We start from the raw sequence: 19,005 nt of genomic DNA, 5'->3' as shown, positions 1-19,005 counted from the left end.
ACCTATTTGAGCGCTGTCTGTCCGTTTGTCCGTCTGTCACATGCACCGTGATTGCTAGGCAGTTAAAATGTTTCTCTTATTATGTACATGTTCGTATGGCGAAATAAACATTGATGTAAAGCAACGATTGTCCATCAATCGATTTGTTTTTGTTGAGCCCATTTGTATGTACATCTCGCACTTCGCTGATTATTTAAAATAAATACTCGCCGGAAACCTTTTGCTACCGATGAGATATCGATAAACAAAAATAAAAGTATTTTTTACATGTCTTACAACATCGATCAGGATTCAGATTTAAAGTAATTAAAATGTAAAAAAAAGTAATAAATTAAAAACTATAACTAATTATAAATACCACAAAAGAATGTTACACTCAAACAATATCATCTTTCCGTTTTGAAGCCGCTTAACCTGTCAACGCCGTCGATTCAAAATAGACATAATAAAATGTGTCAATACAACCATTTGTGTATCAACAAAATAAATAGCGTTCTAATACACAAGTTGAAGGCATTAGTGTCATTATATGAGGCCAGACAAGCACAATATATTTTATTTACGCTGTCGTATGTTCTAAACACCAGTAATGTTTTAATCAGTCCGTTTCATTATTTATTTCATCGTTAATATAGAAATAAACGTTTATTTTTGTAAGATATCATGATGTTTACTTGGCTCTTGTGTTGAATACAGCATTTACGCTCTCCGTGACTATTTGCAAGCATAAAATGTACAAAAACAAGTAATACTTTCGAAAATTTTGCCAGATTTCCGTCATATGTAGTACTTACCTAATCTAGTGAAGTGTCAGTATTTCTGTTTCACAGATATCGATATAATTAAATTTGAAATCGATACACATCAATCATATTTTCTGGTGCTTACGTTAACACCAATCAGGCCTTACCAATCGCTATCAAGTTTAATTATTCTCCTATGGGAATAAAAACTCAATAGAGTAGATTATCGTTCTAAATAAGGTAAGGAACTCAATACAATTAATCACTCGATTTATTAAAGCTTTAAACGTAACATGATTTAAACCATACATGTGCACATTAACTTTTTTCGGACGCCATTTTATGATTGGAACAGGTTACGCATTACTGGGGGTGTGGTGTACAGCTAGGCTGTGTAGGCGAGCAGGTTGTTGATAGTAATTGAAGGAAATACGTTGGACATGGTCCAACAATATTACAAGAGTAAATAAGAGTTCTAGTTAATGATCTAACCACATGGTTATAACGATGGAAAACTGAATGTGGAATGGGTTTTCGCTATGTTACGTTATGTTTTCAAACTTTATTTTGAAGTATTGTTTGTATTTAAAGAGTTTAATTAAGAAAAGGAATATGTGTGCATATTGTGTCATTTTTGATAGAAAATTTAAGCTAACGTAACGTAGAAATAAATAAAATTATTTCATTAAATTTTCACAAACACCTACAAAATAAAACGTAGTAACGTCTCTACTTTTTTACATGACATACATAAGTACCAAAGAAGTCACGCGAATTGATAATAAACCTAATGATGTATAATAGAGAGTAAAAATTTGCGCTTATGAGTAACAATTAGATGAACTCTGGTTCCTGCCTGATAAAAGATTTTGAATTGACTCACATATTTTTATGATATAATTGCTGCTGGCAGCACGGGTAGATATTTAGTTGAGGTTACTCCCTGTCTCACTCCCACAACCGTATTTAATCTGACCGTATTTAACCGAATATCTTTGTTTTGTGCATAAAAATATGTTGTATGCACAAGAATATCTTTTCTTTTAATGTATGCGCATATAACTTGAAAGTTGCCATCCGGCCACCAACCCAAACATTGTGATTATGTAACAATTTCAAAAATCATATAAACACCATTAATCTTTATGACTTTTTTGCATTTTTATTTTATATCTTCCACTTTGGATGTATTTACGAAAACCAGTTTTTTTGTATTAACATAATGCTACTAGCTAAAATAATATCAATACACCTTTAAACAAATGTGTCGTCTTTCTGCTATTATTTAAACAAAAATAATAATTTTGCCTTGTATTTATTTTCTTTTGATATCTTAAAGAAGTAGTGAACCAATAGTATTACCTAAATAGTGATACTGTTAATTGTAAAACTGTTACACAGCAACCACTGACACAAATCTCCAAATTGAACTAAAAATAAAGACTCTATCGTCCAAAACTAATGACATGTTAAAGTGTTTCCAAAATACCCGAGACTGGGTCAACAATGTCTGAAGATAGTGCGACAATTGCTAATGACCGATAATTAATGCTGATTAGTCAACGAAACATGCAGACATCGAAGCAGGTTGTATCTTGTCTCATAAGACGACCTACTTATATGGGTATAATGACTAAAGTAGAGCAAGAAATATATACGTCATTACCTGCATGATAATTAGCATAAATTTAACTGTTGGTGTTGTGAAAAAGAGGCCGATGTATCAAGTGTAGAGCGCTGTCTCGTTTTAATATCGACGATAGTTTTGATTTAAAAGATCATAGTACTGATGTCACTTACACTTGATACATCGGCCTATTCAGATATGTGTGTAGATTTTACAAAGGTTTTTTAATATTAATAAGTTAAAACTAGTTTCTATCATAAGAAATTCACTTTTTAACACCATACAGAAAAAGCAACGATTTTAGAAAAACACGAAATCTAGCCATTAGAACTGTCCCGCTTGTTGCAAATTTAGCTTTGTGAACATCTCAATTTTAATCTGACATTTCAGCACCTAGATCAAACGTTTAACTACCCGATGGCTTTACAAAGAGCCCATCAAGCAAACAACTCTTAATACCTATGTTACCTCCTCAGACGCAGACTAAACATAGGCACAAACCTAACAACATACAATGACACCACTTCAACCGCACCGTGTGAACGATTCTTAACATAATAACTCTACAATTATTTCCATCATTGTGCTTGACGTCAATTACTTTGTTATCCAACGAACAATTATCTATTTACTGTGGAACATTGAATGCGTTCCATTGTTAAACCCGATTGATACAAATGGACTTTCTATTTTATTTTTCTTATCTATGACGTGGTCATGACTTCATTGAGCGAGGTTTGTTTAATTGTTTGAGATTGTTTTGTTAATTAGGTGGTTGACGAAACCGTAGGTAGTGGTTGCATGTTCTGCACCATCACGCTGTTCCTTTACTATGGTGTAAAGGTGCTTAAGCACGCAGGATTGTAGAGCTAACGAAAATAGCGTCGCGGCTCAGATTTAATTGACAAGTGTAAGTAATCTTTAGGCTTTTTTACAGTGGGAAAGATAGTGGGTTGTGTTCGGCACAACCCACTGACTGAAACCTGCTATATTGCCACTCTATATTGTCACTGAAGGGTATAATTGGATTAATCCTCGCCTAGGCTAAAAGTAGGTTTTTGGATCTCTATAATCTTTTTACAATATTCAATCATAGCTTTTTAGTAACCATTATCTTCTCAAAAGCCAACATAAACCGCACATAACATAACAAAATGTAAATTCACATTAAAATAAAGATGTACCAACAAATAGAGCCTAATAGCGAGTTCTCTACCAAAACACGTAGAGTCGCGAGCAAAATTGGCGTGACTAATGACAGACCACCGCGACGCGTGCCTATATCTGTGGTGTACGTGAGCTGGGTATGTAGTGCCGTAAGTGGCACTTACATGATACCTTTAATTACTACAGTGTGGTACTAAACGTACTATGTGTACTTAGGGATATATGTAAAGAAAATATCTATGATGTAGGTATAGACATCACTTTGTCTTCGACTTGACGAGCTGTGATTAATTGAAAATATTACTTTTTATTCTCTTCTTCGATTTTCCCTGTGCCTGACATCGTCCATAATGAGCTGTACACTTAATTGGCCACCTACGTTAAGTTATGGTAAACAATTTATTTTCACAAGCATTAAATGAAAGTATAATCACTAATTTTAATTTAAAAAAGTCTGTTATTTTTTTTTTAAACATAAAACCTTCTTTAATAATTAAACAATGAAATTAGAAATCAATAACTACATAAACAGATTAAATAAAGTACATGTGTTTGTAATGTAGAGTAAGTGAACATTAAGTACTACTATAAGCTATCTGTAATGATTATACTAATCCGTGTTTACACATTGATAAAAACGGGAGAAGTGCTGACATGTGTATGGTTACAAACTAACTACGAGTATACAATCTATACGGAAAAACGGGGTAAAATGAGGTATTTTTGAGGTGGAAAGAAACGGAGTATTTATTAAGATATGGCTGTTTAACTAGACAAAGTATACTCGTAAATATTTTATGGTAATTCTTAAGCTGTTCATAAAATAATTGTGTTTAAGCATCTTCATGCAGGCAAACGCATGCAACCTCCTAAAAAAACACAATTTTTTATTCACCACTTGAAACCGTATTCACCCCGTTTTACGTTTTTCAAAGAGAGCTTTCAAAGTCGTGATTGTTGTGACAGTATTCGGGATATTTCAGTTCGTTCAGAATATACCTAATTCGGATCCTAAAATGTGGATAGAACTACAGCAAAAAATCACAATCCTGTTTTGTACAATCAGATTTTTAGTCAAGGATATTATTTAAACTTTACTTTTCACTTGTTACTAATTTAAATATTTAATTAATTACAAAACGTTCTTTCACATATACATAAAAATAACATCGAGCTTAAATTAAGTTAAGTTTATGCAAAATTAATTTGTACTTTACTTACCCAATTTAAAAAAATAAATTCACATTTTGTTGTGACACTTTACAATGTTATTTTCTTGTATATTATGCAACTGTGTAAAATATTCACTTGACATTTCGAATAATTAGGTTTACAACGAAAATTAACAATAATTTAAGTATTTAAGCGAGGTGAGAATGAAAAAAAAACAGTGGCTAAATGCCAAGCAATAATGTTTAAGATAAGTGTACAAGTTAGTTATCTTAAGTTCGTATCAAAAAACAATATGAAACGGCCAATTTATAAACAAAATATCGAGCGATCTCAATATTAATGTCTGGCATTATTTCTTGATTTTATTGCATATAATTAGGAATGAGCAAAATTATTTTGTTTTAATAACGATAAATTTAAACAAGTGTTAAAAAAGCTCTCCATTTTTTTTAAATAACTCTTTCTTCAACAAGGAATTTCAACGTAGTGTGGGAATTCACACAAAGAAGATTAATCTATTTATTTGAGGTAATACTGTAAAGGCAATCAGTCTTAAAATATTGGCGAAAAGGTATCACTAAAAGTGCAAATTATAAACAAACATATAGATAGGACTATTTAAAAAACAACAACTACAATCAAACTATTATGATCCCAAACCACATCCTTTATTAAAATAACCTTTCTAATTATAACACTAAAACAAAATAATTTGAGGTCAATGACTTTAAATATACCGCTGATGTTAGCCTACGTCACAATGACTTTGCTTGCTTGCGGTTTGCATGGTATAGCAAAAAAACTTATTTTTTCCTCTGAAAAAATCCAATCACGATATAATTGGACTGCCTGGGAAACAATTCCGTCATGACGTCCAAGTTTTTAAAAGTAAACAAGGCAGCATCTTGCTTTGAGGAGACTACTATTAGTAATTGCATTAATGGATGCAAAATACAAGACCAAGAACGGTGTCTCTTCTCTATGGTTGCAATAAACCTTATCGAAGAGTTGTCGGTAGAGCCCATTAAAAGAAGCAGCCTGTGTGTAATGAATGACGAAGCGTTGCCAACCACTATACCGCAAAATTCACGGCGGTTCAGCTTAAGCCATTAAGAGTCTGAGATAAACCGTCACGCAGACAAAGAAAATAGGAAAATACAGGTACATAATCGAAGGAGATTTCCAATTTTTAGCTTTTACGGTGATAAACGGACAGACAGAGGGGCCTTTTGGAAATAGGATTCCATTAGGCCAAAAAAGGCCCCAAAATATTGATTTCTATGAATAAATTCCTAATAATAAACTTCTACAAAAAATGATACGTATTATTTTAACAGAGAATTATGAAACTACAGCTTACGTCACTTTACGGAATTAATTACTTATAAATAATTATGTAATTACAAAGAGTATTTGTTGCTAGTTGTTTACTAGACATATGCCTTCTAGACATAATAACAAAAACATTATGAAGGATTACTCTGACGTATATATTTATTATAAGAACATATTATCAGCTGTTCCGAAAATAGATTTTATGCCTTACACATACTTGTTTCGTAAGATTAATATTCATATGAAATGGTTAAAGAATTCAAGTTATTTAGCATAGAAATTGGTCCCGTAATAGCGAGCAAAGATAGTGACCACTTACGGAAAAATTAACTGTGGTTAATAGGTAATGTTCTAGACATAACGGTTTGTACTGGTAGTAACCAAATCTGAAGTAAATATTAGAACAAAACTAGCTGACCCAGCAGACGTTGTTTTGCCAAATTTTAATGTGAGCAACCCTTAACACTTAGGGATATAAAAATAGATGTTAGCCGATTCTCAGACCTACTGAATACGCACATAAAATTTGATAAAAATCGTTAAAGCCATTTCGGAGGAGTACGGTAACTAACATCGTGACACGGGAATTTTATATATTAGATGTAAATAGGGATGACGACTGGGTATTAAAAGTCCGGTAAATGGGTAAGACAGATATTAGACACAATAAAATTTATATGTCGACGTCACGTGTAGTTCAAACATTAATAGAATATTTTGTAACATGGAGGTTAGGAAGTTGAATGAACTCATTAGTAAAAATATTATAACGTTTCATATAAATAAATTGCAGTGGATAATGATTATTATGTGAAATTAAATAGGTTTAGGAAGTTCTTATTGTAATATAATAAATAAGTTAGTTATTTTTATTTGTAAGGAATTTATGTAAGAGAGAAAATAGACATTTAATTTACATCAGAATCTATACAACGTGTTGTTTTTTTAGACAACTCTAGAAAAACAAAACAAAACGAGATTTTTTTGTTGCATTTTACTTCTTCATTTTGAAATAAATTGCATTTCACTGTATTGTATTCTCTAGCTTTCCACTCAACGATTTTATGTATTTACACTAAGATAGAGCATGTTACCTACAGTATCCCGTTAATGCCTATGTAAATACATTTGTACAATGTTTACAAGTACTGGGTAAACTAGAAATGTAGACCATGTTCTGATATCATGTTAGTAGTGCCGGTACTGTGTGATCATGTATTCATTAAATATTTGTGAACCATGTTTTATGTAGATTTGAGGAAATTTTCGTGGGGAAATCCTCACTATACAATTACTATGAATTAAGTCTAGTCTACCACGACGTCTTGAAATAATATTGTTATGGTTGTAGAATAGAAGTGGGATAGCGATAATACACGGTGTAGAGCGGCATCTCTTTTACACACAAGTAAGAATGTTTCTTTAAGATGTGGTGGTCCACCTCCAGAGCTCTTTAAAAATACGTTTGTTTTGTCATTTTTGTAAAAGAAATAAAGCCTGAGAACTTTTGCCATGGTGCCAAAAAGATAATACGGGTATTTTAAAACGCGTCTCCATCTTACAGCGCAACTGTTTTAGTTAAAAACTGTTAAAGCATATGAAGAAAAATATGTCACTTTTGTCGACTCTACTTTTCAACATATAAGTTTTCATCGTTTCAATCGGTAACCTCAACCGGAGATAATCTCTATAATTTGATAACTTAAATATTTTTTTCGTTAAAGTGATTCTTACTTGGTATAAACTCTTAAAAGGTAAGATATTAAACTGATATTTGCATAAAAACGCAATATCTTGTATAAAATCAAAGTCACTAATTTAATTGACAGCGTATTCATTCGAAATTCAAACTAACACGTTGATTGGCACTTGATAACCGCAGACTTTGATTAGACTTTATTTGGTGAGCTCAAAGTTTTTATTACTCAAATAAATAAAGAGGATTTAAATGTTATGGAATATTCTCCAACGTTATTAATAAATCAATTTATTCTAAAAATAATCTCAAAGGCGATTGGCATCATAAAATTGCAGTATGGTTTATGCGTAAACCTTTTTTTGAACAGTGATATTCTTGTTTTGTTTTTCTATTTGAACTTAAATTTTGCATAAAACCTTTTAAAAATACTTCTTATTTTTATCAATAGCAGTCATACAGTAAGAGTGTTTCACACTGTATTCCCATTATTTACAGCAACTTATTGTTGATTCGTTGTTAAAGATTTTTTAATTAAAACACTGTAACAATATTTTCTTCTTAAATAGGAAGAAATTATGGTTTAAAGAGCTCCAGAAAAAGTCTAGTTTCAACAACTAGCTAGATAAAACGAAACTGGGATCTGCGCGTCGTTGAGTTAATTAATGGATCCGTTTCGTCAAACTACCGTCATCCGTTCAACATTGATACTACACATTCTAGAAAGAATGTCCCATGCCTGACGTAACACGGACCTTTGAATTCTATGATCCTGCTTGAGAAACAAAAAGTTCCTTGAATTATTCATATTCATGCTTTTACCTATATAGAAATGCTTGGTAAATATATATAAGTTAGGGTTCCGTACCCAAATTATCAGAGATCAGGCAATAATATCGAGACTGCAACGATTGGTACGTTCATAAATTTGATCGGTGACTTTTATTTTTCAAACGCGAAGATATTTCAATAGGCGACGGGCCTGTTGGTCTAGTGGTTAGTGACCCTGACTGCTATACCGGAGGTCGTGGGTTCGATTCCCGCCCAGGACAAATGTTGTGTTATGAGCATGATCATTTGTTCTAGTGTCTGGGTGTAATTTATCTATAATATGTATGTATTTAGAAATATATAAGTAAGTTTATCAGTTGTCTGGTTACCATAACACAAGCTCTGCTTAGCTTGGGATCAGAAAACCGTGTGTGAGTTGTCCCATGATATTAAAAAAAAAATGCTATTTTGCTTTGGTTTTTAGAAAACAAAATTCAATAGTTTTCTTCCCATTACTTAAGATCTATGAGAACATATTCGTTTGTACTAAAAGTAATATTAATAGCTTTTCCTGTCTACAAACTCCTTTACAGACAGTTCCGTGATAAATGCAATGTTACGTCCATGTTTACTACTTAGCACACGTATTCATACCATCGCAGGTACACTTAATGTTATGGTAGAAGTCATGCAACACCCACGTGGGATAAAAACAAGAAATAACACGATAAAGAGTGTATCAGTGACAGTGACAGGTGACGGGTCAATAAGTAAGCAATTAGTGTTTATCTGTTCCAGTCGGGACAAGATATTGTGACAAAATAGTAAGAGAGAGACAAAATATCTACAGGGTTCAACCAAGTGGAAAAAATACATGAAGAAGAGGAACTTCAGAACTTCAATGGCATCAATGATATTGTAATTTGTAGAGTCGTCACTGGATGTGTTAATTACAAACAATCCCTACAGTATTTTCAATGAAATGTCTAACAAAAAGAAATCTAGTCATAAACGGTTTTTCAGTGGAAAGTCTGCGCTTTGGCTAACTGCATGTTAGTGATAAAAAAGAGACTGCCTAAATCCGCAAGTTGTGACAAAATCAATTAATTAGATTAATTAATTTTTGTATAAGTTTCAATAGTTGAAAGACAGTTCTATGTATAGCATAAGTATACGTATTTAAAAAACCTTGATAACAAACACGTTTATAGTTTTGTAATAAAATCAGTGAAATCATAATTTATTTCGTGTCAGCTCTTATCTTTATGTACATCAAATTTATTGATTATTTTTGACATCAATACAACCGTCGGAGAAGTTGAAAAGGTTAAATATTTAAGTATGTTTTGTCTTGCTTGTTTAATATGTAATGTGGTGTTGTAAATAGGAGTGTATCTATCAATCTGTATTTATGTGACTGCTAAACCAAGGAGCCGGGTTTGATGAAACTTGGCATTGAAAACCGCCATACCTTCTTTTACTTGAAGTCTCCCAAGTTTCCGAAGGTTTTAAAGTTGAATTAGCAACTAAAGCCACGATTATTTTATTATATAATACACATTTATCACGGATTTATTGTAACATGTTTAGAATTTTTTTTTAATTTAAATTTTATACTGTGTTTCTTTCGTTTTGCATCCAAAGCTGAGCTATAAACATTCCACAATTTTTATCTCCTTTTTTATCTTGATTTAACTGTTTTTTATATCGATTTGTGGTTAACGAAACCGCAAAATCTAATCCCTATTATATTTTGATTCAAGTTTCAATCATAAAAGAATTTAAGTCCCGAGGTCACCAACGGATAAATTTACACTAAAAAAAAACTTGTTTTCGAAACAATGACCGTGTCTTACGCAATGGGAATAAAGTCCAGTTTTGCTTGAACTTTGCTTGACATCTATAGAAGTCAGACAGACCATAGGTTATCGTGTAGAGCAGACGAACGTTGCATAATTTAAGTCTGGTATTTGATTTAACGCTGTGTTTACTGATTATGTACTGCAATTAATGTAATTCAAAGATTTTTAATTATTTTTTCAGGGAATTCTGCAGTTAGTATGTAAATGAGTTTATCTGCTTCACCGGAATATGAAAGCTATTTTTTTTATGAAAGGATGCAACGGTTTACGCGTATTTTTCGGGATTGCCCGACTATTTTTGAACTCAACCATGGTTAAATCATGAGCTGACTTCTGGCTTTGCTGGCTTCTTAAATCGCAGCGAGGTCGCGAGTCGAACCTTATTTTTAGCTTTTTTTCTGTAAACTTAGGTTGTGAATTGAAAGTCTAGAAGCTGGAAAAAAATATATCTTGTATTTAAGATAACCTTGCTCTAATAAACTTCAGCTTAAAAGGCAAATAAAAACTCTAACTGTTGGCATGTTTATACGTAGATAGTTAGTTAGATAGGTATTATATAGGTATTATCAACAATATTATCACATGCTTCAATTAAAATCAGCCCAGCTTAGCAACTATCAAGGGATCGTCGGAATAAAGATACATAACATGAGCCTTAAATTTATACCAACTAAAAATAGTATTAATTTCATTAAAGTTCACCATTTTCCTTATTCTTTTTATACTTTGAGCCATCTAGCATACAACCTCATTTAGAAGATATGATATTACAACTCAATTATCTTTTTACTGCTCATATTTTTTTGCTTTCGAAATGATACAAAAATTTCAGTTATTTTTAGAATCGAATCACCTACGCAGACTTGAATAATTCAAAAACAGGTTTTTTAGGATTCAGTGCCCAAAAAGTAAAAACGGAATTCTATTACTAGGGCTGTCTGTGCATCTGTTTGTTTGTACCTCATGAAATTATGATCGACGAAATGTTTACAGGTCACGTCTTTTTATTGTCGCTATAACTCTTCAAAAAATAAATGATTGAGATTAAATTATGGTTGGTACGATTATAAAATTGATAGGTGATGATGATCAAATTTTTATTTTATTTTATTTTTATTTATTAGGAAAACTAACAGCTAGTACAAATTTTAAACGTAGTTACTAGTAGAAATAGGGCCAATTACAAGTTTCCACTGATTACAAATGTTTTTGCAAACTTATTTTCTTTTGCACGAAACCCTCAGGTAACGCGAATTCGATGCGAACTTGACCGGTTTTTATACAATTTTAAAAGAAATATCGTTGTGAAAGTTTCCTTAAATTATAAGTGTACGTTTGACATTTTAAAATAGAAAGTAAGTGCCTACTTTTACGAACCAAAACTTGTATTGCACGAGTTTTTGTGACTAACTTCAAAGGTAAGTTTTTTATCGTAAATAAACTGTCATAAGAAGCTGATTTTTATAGATTTCGAAATATTCGACTGTCAATTGGCCATTGACCTTTAAAAGATGCAAATACATTCCAATTGACAAAAAGTTTGTTATGTAATGCTTAAGTAAATAATAATATGCATGTTTTCAACTTTTTATTTATTTTAGAACTTAACCTTTGAGATTGGATACAATATTTATCAACTAGCTGTTGCCCGCGACTTCGTCCCCGTGGGTAGAAGATATAAGTTATGATTTATACCTGCCCTGTTTTTTTCACATTTTCCATTGCATCTTCGCTCCTATAAGTCGCAGCGTGATGGTTTATAGCCTAAGCCTTCCTCGATGAATGGTCTATTCAACACAAAAAGAATTTTTAAATTTGGATCAGTAGTTCCTGAGATTAGCGCGTTCAAACAAACAAACAAACTATTCAGCTTTATATATTATTATAGATAATGTTCTGTAAATAAAAAATGATAATAGCTGATCTATATACCTAGGTATCTAAGAGGAAAAATATGTATTTTCGTATTCTAGTTGTGAGGAACTGATAAACTTATTCAAACATTAATAATAGCAGCATTTGTTTACTCCAACGTATTATCATTTTTAGCTTATATATCGATAGTTATCATTCAGAAACCATTTTTCAATTATTGAATGGCTTTCAATACTTAATACACGCCTGTAATTAAGAAATTATCTAGTTCGAATAAAAAATAATAACTTCTTGTTTTTTCTTTTCTGTTTGTCACAACTGGTGAAATTATCACAAAACTTACGTACGTAGCTATCTCAATGTTTATAAATAAATGTAAAAATATCACCACTGTGAGTATTATCTACTGAAAATAGACAATTAGGTACTCATTAAGAAGTATTGTAGAATGAAGATACTTATTTATAATTATAATTGTAGCCATTTATATTCTTTGCTTCTGGGTGATGATTTGATCCAATTTGAATGACATCCTGTTACAAAATAATGTGCATATTTTTTACTTCGGTTCCATATTTTTTGACTTAATTAGTATTAGAATTTTAAGCCCTTGGAATATTCGAGACAATTTTTATTGGTTAAATTAAGGTAAAGTATGCAACAAGCCTTTGTATATGATACTGTATCACCGTAATACCCTTAGTAACAAGAGTTGTCAAAAGGCTAGGTAGAACATGCACGGCACTGCGAAAATACTCAAGAATTTGCATATAATATGTAAATACTTGTGAGCAGCCAAATAAAACTGGAGCAGTTCCAGTACATACTTGTCACGAAGTCATAAAACAATTCTCTTAAATATTATTACGAGCACGGTATACTTCTAAAATACTTGCGTAAGATCCAAAAATAGAATAATAAGCAATTTTAGATGACAGGATAATGGGGCCAGGATGTATGGACATGACTCTATAAAACGAAGTGACGTGGGAGAAAACAGAGGGAGATTTCATCGTCTCAAGAAATATGTCTCGCGTGCAAAAGAGACGGCGCTATACGAGATGTAGTGCTCTGTCCCGCTTCCACAACTGCTATAATTTGAAGACATTCTATTTTCAGAAGTGTGTTAATTCCTAAACGCTCCCATTTATATAATTGCTGTCTTAAATATTTATTGCAAGTCGTAAAGTACTAAGATGCAGGACATAGCAAGTATTTATATATTTATGTTCATATGTTTATGATTATTTTCAGTATTTTCCAGAGGTATATTATCAAAATCTGAAATTTTGATGTAACTTATTAAGTCACAGGTAAGTTGAAAGCTGTTTTTCTTTTACTAAAAACACTGATATGTATGTAGTATAAGTCATGTACTGTGTAAGTCATGTATTTTTTTTATTAACCAATTGATTCCATTCTACCTGGTATGTTAACATTGTAATTGCGACAGACTATACTATAAGTTAACTTTAAAATGTCAACTTTCCTTCTACCACCGAAAAATATCACTATTTATTTATATATTATGATTAATTTTCCATTGGTACAATTTGGCAAGATGAAGGTTTTGTCATCGAGAGGATTACAGTAATAATATCAACGATTTTGGACTTCTTACCGGTTCTTCTCCATAAAAATGACTCTTTGTAACGTTTTTAAAGTGCCTGAAAAACGGCCTACTTGAAATAAAAATCTTTTGATTTTGAAAACGATCCCACCACGCACATCTAAGAGGTGGATTGTTCTAGTTGTAGGAGCGAGACAGCACTGTACATCGTAAAGAGAGTCTTCTCGCTACAATACAATACGGCATTATTAAACATTTTTTGAGAGTCTCTCATGATCAAATAGATAGACAAACACGTTAATAAACTCGCGTTGTCCTTCTCGGTTACATGCAGATCTATTAATCTATTTTGTTATTATTCCAAGACTCCACAGACTCAATGTTAAGGAAAATATCCGGATTTCAACTAAGTTTTGGAATCTGAATCCAAACCGCGATAAGGTGATCAATGCTTAAAGGCTGGTATTATTATTTACGTTTATAACATTAATGCTTTATATTGTTTTAGGTTGCCATTTGACATTAATATGTCCTTGTTAAAACAATGGGGGGAGGATACTCAGATATAAATCAACAATGTTCTAAACAAACTAAGATCACTATATTGTTAGCAGTATCTTTCCGGTATTTAACTTTTATCTGTGCCATGCAAAAGTGTGACGAGGTCTCGTGAAACTGAATAGAAAAAAAAACATTAGACTTCAGCTGATACAGGCCGGTAAGAATAATACGAATTTCGTTTTTTCTGGGATTTGATATCTATACGATCGTCTTTTATTTCAATTGTCACGCTTGCTAGTGTTAATTGTAACTGTATACGTCACAATATCTTCAAAATAAGAAAGGTAGAGTCTTTCATTAAATATAGACAAACTCGATAAACGATTTTCTTTAAATAATACCTATTTTTATTTACTAATCTATATACTAATATATGAAGCTGAAGAGTGTGTTTGTTTGTTTGTTTGAACGCGCTAATAGGAACTACTGGTCCAAAATGAAAAATTATTTTTGTGTTGAATAGACCATTCATCGAGGAAGGCTTTAGGCTATGAACCATCACGCTGCGACTAATAGGAGCTAAGATATAATGGAAAATGAGAAAAAAAACCGGGCAGGTATACCTAAATCATAACTTATATCTTCTACCCACGGGGACGAAGTCGCGGGCAACAGCTAGTTGTTGACATAACCAGCCAATTATTGCTTAATTTAGGAGAGCTCTTTAACCAACACTTTACCGCCACAGTTTAAGGTAAACAAAGAGATTTGTACCTACTTCTCAGCAATGTCGTCTTTACGCATCAAGTTTCTTTCCCCAATTCAAACCGTCAAGTTAAATTTCCACAACATTCGACTATTCAACATTCTATAAATGAACCTATTATAACTACTACTGACTTCGTATTAACGCAATACCATTATGACGTGGGCAACCGACGGCATAAATTAGTTTTACAATAATGTGACATACATTTGTTAATTACCTACGCATTCATTATGGCTTGAATCACAGCTGAACGAATCATGCGGTTTTGTTTAATGAATTATGTCTATTTAGACTTTAAACTAACAATAGTTATACTTTTAGTACGTTTAGAAGTACTTGAGTGATTAATAAATATGAAATGGAACTCTACATTTTTTAATGAAAATTATATTTAGCTGTTGTAATAAAAGTAAATTTAGAGAATCTGTTTTTTTGTTAACAAAACACTATTAAATCATAAAGTTGACTACGGCTGTATTTATCCAGCCAATCTCAACTGTAATTAATATTAATATATTATATAATGTTTGAGATAAACTTATCCTAACTATTATGAATGTGAATAAAAGTTCATGTTATTGTATTTATTACGACTTTATGCATAAAAACCACTGAACTGATAAAAAATATTTTTAACCAATAAAATTCACACATTTACCAGCGTGTATATATTTTGTTTTCATATACACTATCATTATTCTATCATATTTATAACGCGGGTGAAACCGCAGACCACCATTAGTATTACAGAAAAACAAAACACGATCTTTTAATACAATGTAGTTCTTTATGAAGCCACTCCTTAATTAACGGTTGCAGCATCATCAGTAATTAAACGTGCGCCATCAAACGCGATGATCATTTTCTTTTCCCACAATTTATTGCAGTAAAAAGTAATTCTGGATGATGACAGTAAAAAAGTAAATAATAAAGTAGCGCATGTCCTTTTTACAACATCAAGCTGATTCTTTGTAAAGTTTTATCGAATTCGGTTGAGTCGTTTAGGAATAAAAGCTCTACAAACAGACTCTATTTTTTTAATTTACGAAATAGGTGCAAAGTTATAGTTACTCAAGAAACAAAATGAGATCTCAGTGAAATTAGAATCAATGGAAAAATTGAAAATGTATTTAACTGATATTTAGTTTCAAAAACGTGACTTTTCTGTCAACATTTTCATTCCTATGAAATTGCATAGGGCTAGTTCACTATCTTCGTAATTCAAGTTAGTATTATCAACAATATTCAATATAATAGTTTTATACTGCCACACTTCAACTTAATGTTTATAGCAAAGTATAAATTAGCACTTAAAGTTTCCTGCATATTTTAAAGCTATTTAGTTGTAAAGAAATTACGAAGTCATTACGAAACGCATAAAACTGCCGCCTATTAAACTCGTCGATCAAATAAACCAATTAGTAACTAATTTGCTATTTATTTGCAAAGGCTGTTTCCTTGATATCATCGTTAACTGTTTTTCTATCTACTAGAAATACATTTGATTCTTTGAATAGAGATGGTATTTCAGTATGTCATTTGACATCGTCACAAATATTTAAGGGTGAATCCTTGCTATTAGTCTTGTAGAAAGTAAACCTGACTGCTATTCTGGAGGTCGTGGTTTCGCTTGCCGCCTAAGAGAAATATTAGTGAGATGAGCACGATCGTTTGTTCTGTGTCTGGGTTTATTTTACGATAAAATACTTAATTACAATTACTATTTTGATGACTTTATTTTTAAAGTAATCTTGCAGTATCTTGTCTCAGTGCAGGCTTGCTTTCAAACAAATTTGAAGTAGCCAATGTTTTATCTCTTCTACTTCCGGAGGTCGTGGTTTCGCTTGCCGCCTAAGAGAAATATTAGTGAGATGAGCACGATCATTTGTTCTGTGTCTGGGTTTATTTTACGATAAAATACTTAATTAAAATTACTATTTTGATGACTTAATTTTTAAAGTAATCTTGCAATATCTTGTCTCAGTGCAAGCTTGGTTCTAAACAAATTTGAAGTAGCCAATGTTTTATCTCTACTACTTTTATCGGAGCGAGAGCTATACGAAGAAAAATGTTGATTATAAAAGTAAATCATATTCCGAGTACAGAAAGCTTTCTGAGCTACAAATTGCAATCAGAACCAGATGTGTTTATCCTTACCATCTGTCTCCATTACCTCCTAACACTAAGTGGGATTACAAGGATCTGCATACATATCATTGAACGAGTTTCGTTACAATCGCTCACTCAAAACAATGTGAGATCCAAAGTGGGTTAGCGGCACAACAACGGTTAAATGTTGTACGGTGAACCAGGCAATGATAACTACACATTCTGATAATGAACCTTAAAGGTTTAGGAATACAGCTCATATTGATGTAGGGTTTACTCTTGTGTGGTCCACTGTACACATTGAGAAAGTATGCCTTTGTCGATGAATGATCGATTGATCATAATGGGACTGATTTTGAATAGGCTTCGAAAACCGGGTGACGTTATTACAGTTTTTTGTTCACAGCCACTTAAGTGGGACCACTGCAGTCGTGGAAGTGAGATAACGCATTACATGGTGTAGAGCGGCATCTTGCTCTCACATTTATAACTGAATTACTTTAAGAGATGATGGTGAAGCCCCAAGGTATAATCAATCACAAATGTAATTAAACAATACGCCCACTTTCCATCCAAGATCAACCAAAGACATTTATAAATGACGGAATATTGTCGAAGATATCAAAGTTTAACAGTTCCGGCTTCGTTATCAAATTAATTATAATAACCATATTATTTAACTATAAATAGATGTCTAGCAAAATCGTGTTAATTAATTTATAATTACGCAAATAGCTGAAGACATCAACGACATCGAAAGCAATCCAACAACTAGAAATAAAATTCGAAAAATAAACTTTAGAAGCACTGGAATAACGTGAGACCATAAGTCAAAATAGTTTTATTAACTCCTAATGAAGAGGCACGACTAGACAGCACGTGTTACCGAGCGTGTGGAGTTTTTAAATCAAGTCTTATATAAGTACAAATAACCACAAGCCAGTTAAACGGAGATAAAAAAGCGGATACTGTCATCAGCTACGAGGCACATAATTTGGATTATAATGATATTCAATGTTAAACAAAATATCCGTCGATAAATGGACTGTTTGGGTTACAAATTGGATAAGTAACAGATAAAATTTGACAAAACAGTTATCTCGTTGCGTTAAAACTGGTTAAAGACTTTTTTGTTTATAGAAATTGGTAAAAGTCGAAAGGTATTTTGAGGTTAGCCACGCGATTAAAAGTATAACAAATGTGGCTATTTAGCATCTCATCTGAATATTTTATAATAACCTATAGTTAGTCTAAAATTAGATACCACTGAGTTTACTAACGTTGCAAATCAGGTCAAAGTCGAATTAAAACCGGTTGGAATACGCGTTTTATCAAAATTTGCTGCCGATCCCCTTTTCATATGACGTTGTATGAGGAGGTTAAAGTTCTTTGTAAGTTTTTTATAGCGATTGTACGTAATTAACCGTCTTCAACGAATTCTGAAGATAGATCAGTTTTTAATTCGCATCAACATTCACATAGGCTTAAACACCGTGGGCCCCCGAAGTTGTAAACACGCAAATATCATTGTAACTAAGAAATTTGCAATTCAATGGCCATGTTAATTACCCATTGAATTTGTTACGCGAATGGTTGTTTTCATATTAATAGTAATATGGGCTTCATTGACACTTTCAAGTCTAATGCGGGGACAATCAACCATTCGTTTTATTACTGGCCAGACTTATAAGCAACGGAATCGAAGATTTACATCTCAATTACGTGCTTAGTTATGATTCAAGGTGTAGGACAGACTTGAATTGTTGAGCAAGAAAAACTGGTTAATGGAAACATATTAACATTTTTG

General features: G+C 32.2%; 1 protein-coding gene across 2 annotated transcripts in view; it reads right to left on the bottom strand.

Moving 5' to 3' along the window:
- LOC113495962 (inositol-trisphosphate 3-kinase B) overlaps positions 1–19,005 on the bottom strand; it is a 73,100-nt gene that overhangs the window by 32,256 nt on the left and 21,839 nt on the right. The window lies entirely within an intron of this gene.

The sequence above is a fragment of the Trichoplusia ni genome, chromosome 7 (assembly GCF_003590095.1).
Source record: "Trichoplusia ni isolate ovarian cell line Hi5 chromosome 7, tn1, whole genome shotgun sequence".
Taxonomy (NCBI): Eukaryota; Metazoa; Arthropoda; class Insecta; order Lepidoptera; family Noctuidae; genus Trichoplusia; species Trichoplusia ni.
The sequence above is the reverse complement of the archived record's forward strand: the minus strand, read 5'-3'. Positions and strand labels throughout refer to the sequence as shown.